Raw genomic sequence first — 6,521 nt, forward strand, 5'->3', positions numbered from 1 at the left:
TCCACACGATATAATACATTTAGATATTTAAAAAACTGATAAAGTCCTCTATGATTTGGAAAGATCTCAAGGCTATACTGTCAAGAGAAAAAAATCAAGCAGGTGTAAGAAAAGAAAATGGGAATATCTAGTTATACAGATGCTCCTCGATCTGGGGTTATATCCTGATAAACCCATAGTAAATTGAAAATATTAGAAGTCAAATATGTATTGAATGCACCTAACCTACTGAACATCACAGCTCTTAGTTGAGATTGCCTTACATGTGCTCAGAACACTTAAAAATAGCCAACAATTGGGCAAAATCACCTAACACAAAGCCCATTTTACAATACAGTGTTGACTGTCCCACGTAGTTCATTGAATACTGAACATGAAAAACAGAAGGGCTGTATGGCTACGTAAAATATGGTGTTCCTGTTGAATATGTCATCACTTTCACACCATCATAAAGTTGAAAAATGGTGAGTTGAACCATTATGAGTAGGGAACTGTCCGTATTTGCATAAATAACCATTGAAACACAAAGTCTAAAAAGGGATGGGGGAGATAGCATTGATGGGCACAGAGTAAAAAAAATGACTTTTCAATATATGTAGTTCGATATAATTTTGATTCTTATACTGAGAGAATGATCTACTCAAAACCACTTTCTAAAGAAATATTAACCCCACTCATTCATTTTTCTTTATTTCCTTACAAATAGCCTTACAAAACATGATAACCATATTCTGGGCAATTATCCTTTTTCCCTATTATCTCAATCATTTCTTAAACAACATTACTTCTGAAATACAAAAATTAAAGATTTCAAAACACTTTATCAATTTATAAAGGATGGCACTTGAATTGAGGCCATTTAATTTAGTATTTTTATAACCCACACATAAGATGTATAATTTTTTATACATCTAGCACATACACTTAAACATTTTACCTGACCAGGTCACAATTATTTTTAAAACAGGAGTAATTGAGGGAAAATAATGTTTGTACCTTGAAAATTTTGTGTTTTTAAAGTTTTATTTAGATGGTCACCCAGACATCTTTTGAAAAGTAGTTTTTATACCCAAGTATCTTAGAATATGTTTGCCCAAATTAAAGCTCCAAGGTTTGCAGAGCCTTCTGGTCCCAGTTTCGAAAACGCTACATGTGTGTTTGTTTTTTTGTTTTTTTTAGAGACAGAGTCACCCTCAGTAGAGCGCTGTATCATCACAGCTCACAGCAACCTCCAGCTCTTGGGCTTAGGCGATTCTCTTGCCTCAGCCTCCCAAGTAGCTATTTTTTGTTGCAGTTTGGCCAGGGCCAGGTTTGAACCTGCCACTCTCGGTATATGGGGCCGGCACCCTACTCACTGAGTCACAGGCGCCGCCCTACGTGCGTTTGTTTACTTGTTTTGTCCTCAGCTATCCTCTCTCCTCCTTCTTTTGAAATCACTCACCCAGTGAAAATTGCAGCATTTTTGGCTCTATTCTCACAATGCTTAAAAGTCAAACATAGCGGGGTGTGGTGGCTCATGCCTATAATCTTAGCACTTTGGGAGGCCAAGCTGGGAGAATCGCTCGAAGTCAGGAGTTCAAGACCAGCCCAGACAATGTAACAAGACTGTGTCTCTACAAAAAATAGGAAAATTAGCTGTCTCAGCCTCCTGAGTACCTGAGACTACCGGCACCTGCCATAATGCCCAGGTAATTTTCTATATTTTTAGTAGGGTGGTCTCAAGATCAAGGATCCCCCCATCTTAAGGCCTTTCAGAGTGCTAGGATTACAGGTGTGAACCACCATACCTGGCTGTGATTATTTCTTTATGACAGTTTCCTAGGAGGATATTACTTAGGTCCAAGTGTGTGAACATATTGACTACTTCTGTTTCCTGTTTTTTAAGTTATGGAGTAAAGGCAATTTAATAACTAGCTGGAGTACCAGGGAATTCTTGAGCTCTAGAAATTGAATTCTTAGAATAAATGCTAAGTGGTAGATCAAAAACCCAGAGTTTATGTAAAAACTAGTACTTTGCAAAATCTCTTTGTGATAGGCCATTAGCAACAAAGAGAAAATAAAACGGAGAGTTTCCCTGTTTACAGTAAACTCCAACAGACTCAGAAATGGAAGTCCAGTTCAAGAGACCTGCCCTGGCCTGCTGTAATCCTTTAACTACATTCATTTCTTGGCATTCCTAACACCTGCCCTTTAAATCCTTCACTTTGCATTGCCATTGCACTTTCAGAGTCCCTCCTTATCTCTGACCTTTTTATTTAAGGCTGTGACTTTTGACTAACCTTTGGCCTGTGGGTCAACAGTTAAGCTGTCCGTTATCCCAGAACTCCTTTCATCTTTTGCCTTTTTAAGAACAAAACCAGTCGTGCATAACTTATACTTATTTTGGCCAATTCAAGCCATTCTTAAGTGATGAAACCTCAGAAGGCAGGTGCTGCAAAAGGGTATTCTTGAACAGAAATTATAAGAAACAAATTTTTAAAAAGAGCATTAGACTTGGGCTTCTTAGAAAAAAATTCACCCTTTCTAGTTTCATTTCAATGTCATCTTTCAGAAGAGACTAAAAGAGTATTCTTTTTCTTTCTTTCTCTTCTTTTCTTTTTCTTTTCTTTTTTCCAAGACAAAGTCTTACTCTGTTGCCCTGGGTAGAGTGCTGTGGTGACATCATAGCTCACAGCAACCTCAAACTCTTGTGTTTAAGCCATCCTCTTGCCTCAGCCTCCCGAGTAGCTGGGACTACATGTATGCGCTACTACATAGACCCAGCTAAAAAAAGAGTATTCTTAACAGAGGCTAAATATATATATATATATATATTTTTTTTTTTTTTTTTTTTTGAGACAGAGCCTCAAGCTGTTGTCCTGGGTAGAGTGCTGTGGCCTCACACAGCTCACAGCAACCTCCAACTCCTGGCTTAAGCACTTCTCTTGCCTCAGCCTCCCAAGTAGCTGGGACTACAGGTGCCCACCACAACTCCTGGCTATTTTTTGGTTGTAGTTGTCATTGTTGTTTGGCAGACCCAGGCTGGATTTGACCTCTCCAGCTCTGTTGTATATGGCTGGCGCCTTAGCTGCTTAGCTACAGGCACTAAGTCGACAGAGGCAATCTTGATAGAATTTTCACACTTTGAAAGCAGTGGGTATGTGCAGTGGTGTTGTGAGGACTGAATTTTAGAAACTGTCCCTGAAATCAAGCAGATTTTAGCTTTCTGGAGGAAACAACCTATGCAGATGTCTGTAACATAGGTTAGAAGAAATTAAGGTACGTAAGACATACAGGGGATTCTAAGGAAGGAGAGATTAGATAGAGTAGCAGAAATGTAGAAAGACTTCATATGAAAGATGATGTTTAGGTCTTCCATGAAGGATTTTAGCAAGTGGAACTGGTACTAGTCAAGGCAGGGGCTGGTGAGTAGAAAGAGTGGGAATGGGAGCATGCGTCCCACCACTGGGAATCACGAGAGTAAAGTCAAGCCAGTGCTATGGCTCACACCTGTAATCCTAGCACTCTGGGAGCCCAAGATGGATGGATCATTTGAGCTCAGAAGTCCAAGACCAGCCTGAGCAAGAGCAAGACCCTTGTCTCTACTAAAAATAGAAAAGTTAGCTGGGCATTGTAGCAGACGCTTGTCCTTCCAGCTACTTGGAAAGCTGGGGCAAAGGGATCTGTCAAACCCAAGAGTTTGAGGTTGCTGTGAGCTGCAATGACTTATGGCACTCTACCCAGGGCAACAGGGTAAGACTGTCTCAAAAAAAAAAAAATGAAGTCAAAAGTAGAAAAGAGTGGGCATGTTAAAGGATTGCTAGGTGGAGTAGTTTCATTCGTAGGTACGATACAGGTAGGCATTGTGGAAGGGCGAGGGAAGGGCACATCTGGGCTGGGCTGCAGAGGGCCAGGTTTGCTAGAGTATAACATTTATTTCAATCTGGCAGACAAGACACTGAAGGTTTGGTAGCAGGGAAGTGATCAGACCACAGCTGGGATTTGAGAAGAACCATTAGGGAGCTGTGTGAAAGGTGATGTAAAGGATGGGGGAAGAGTTTGATTTCAAATGGTGGTAGATGTTTTTCTAGACTAAAGACACTCGGGAATGGCGGGTATCAAGGCCAGGACAGTGGCTGTGAAGATGAAGAGAAAGTGTAAATGTGGTTAGGAAGTTTTGAAATTTTTCTTTAAAAGAAAAGAACAATTTTGGGTGGCGCCTGTGGCTCAGTCAGTAAGGCGCCGGCCCCATATACTGAGGGTGGCGGGTTCAAACCCTGCCCGGGCTGAACTGCAACCAAAAAATAGCTGGGCATTGTGGCAGGCGCCTGTAGTCCCAGCTACTCGGGAGGCTGAGGCAAGAGAATCGCTTAAGCCCAGGAGTTGGAGATTGCTGTAAGCTGTATGATGCCATGGCACTCTACCGAGGGCCATAAAGTGAGACTCTGTCTCTACAAAAAAAAAAAAAAAAAGAAAAGAACAATTTCTTTTCTTAAATAATTTATTTGCAATAAATTAACACTGAAACAGCAAATTATAAACAAGGGCTAAGAGCTCACAAAACACACCAATAGTCTTTGGTTAGTATATCTAATCACATTCTACAAAGCTCAGTAATTCAATTTCAGTAAAAAGGCGTATGAAGATTACAGAAGGCTACTGAAAAGAGCTGAGCCTCGTGATAAAGCGCTCGCTCATTTTCAGTCCTAAAATACTTGGTGGCTGAACGGGGCTGTAGAAAGGGTGGGCACAGGGTCTGGAGACCTGGCTCTGCGTCCTGGGTTTCCATTAACTGTCCATGTGACCTCTGAAAAGTCACTTTAAAACCCTTTGGACCTGTTCTCTCCTCTGTAAAATGAGGGAGGGGAATTAGCCCATCAAATGATCTATATGAATCAATGGACTTGTTTATACCTGGTTTCTAGAAATTTCCAGTGATGTCCATAGCAGACCACTTACTTTTGTTCAAGTAACAGAGTCGTGTAGGTTAAATAATCTTGTCTAAATTCTTCTGTTAAGCTCCAGTAATCCACAAACAAATACACCATCTAGTGAACAACAATGTGTTTGAACCATAAACTCTTACTAGTGCAGTCACCAAGTCTTAACATAAGAAAGACCACAGAAGACTTTAGCATGATTTTTTAATTACTTCAAGTCTCATGGATATCTTGTCAAAGTTTTGGTCCACATGTGACTATATTTCGTTTTGACAGCCACTTTAACCAAACACAGCTTGATATGCCAAAATCCAAGCAGGCAAAAGAAATAATTGAAGAGGTGAATTATAGAGAGTAGTATTTTGTTTATTTATTTATTTTTATTTTATTTTTTGAGACACAGTCTCAAAGCTGTCGCCCTGGGTAGAATGCCATGGTGTCATAACTCATAGCAACCTGGGCTCAAGCGATTCTCTTGCCTCAGCCTCCCAGTTAGCTGGGACTACAGCCGCCTGCCACAATGCCTATTTTTTTGTTGCAGTTGTCATTGTTATTTTAGCTAGTCTGGGCCAGGTTTGAACTCGCCAGCCTCAGTGTATGTGGTTAGCGCCCTACCCACTGAACTATGGGCACTGCCTATATATATATATATATATATATTTTTTTTTTTTTTTTTTTGAGATAGAGTCTTATTATGTCGCCCTCAGTAGAATACTGTGGCAGCACAGCTCACAGCAAACTCTTGGGCTTAAGTGATTCTTTCGCCTCAGCCTCCCAAGTAGCTGGGACTACAGGAGCCCGTCACAACACCCAGCTATTTTTTTTGTTGCAGTTGTCATTGTTTAGCTGACCCAGACCGGGTTTGAACCCACTGGCCTCCGTGCATGTGACCAGCGTCGTAACTACTGTGCTACAGGCTCTGAGCCTAGAGTAGCATTTTAAAGGCATGCTCATTTATTACAGGAATCTCCCTCATGGAGTTTAATGACAACCAGATCTCCTCATGACTCGGCACATTTCCGTGGAAAGGTCTTCTTTGGGTACACAGACCACAGCCCCAAGAACAGAGAGTAGAGTCATTCTGAGTAGAGCAGCAGGATCCCATATTCAGTCAAAGAGGTACTCTGTGCTTTCCTTAGCAACATGCTAAAATGAAGCTAATATAAAAATACTGTGAGAAGTGTCGTTGTGATTTAACTCCAGGTGAGAGAAAGTGATGTTAAATGACAACTATCATCAAAATGTTGAAATGGGCCTGGTATATGGGCTCATGTCTATAATCTTAGCTCTTGAGGATTACTTGAGGCTAAGAGCTTAAGATAAGCCTGGGCAACAGCAAGACCCTGTCTCTATTAAAATTTTTTTTAACAATTAACTGGGATGGTAGTGTGCACCTGCAGTCCTAGCTACTTGACTTGAGAGGCTGAAGCAAGAGGATCACTTGAGCTCAGGAGTTCTAGGCTACAGTGAACTACGATCACACCACTGCATTCCAGCCTGCGTGACACAGGGAAACTCTGTATTAAATAAATAAATAAATAGTACTATCACCTGGTATCCAGGGGCAACCTTGTGTCCACATAATTCATGAGAAAGAAATGC

This window comes from Nycticebus coucang, chromosome 2, assembly GCF_027406575.1.
Source record: "Nycticebus coucang isolate mNycCou1 chromosome 2, mNycCou1.pri, whole genome shotgun sequence".
NCBI classification, from domain to species: domain Eukaryota; kingdom Metazoa; phylum Chordata; class Mammalia; order Primates; family Lorisidae; genus Nycticebus; species Nycticebus coucang.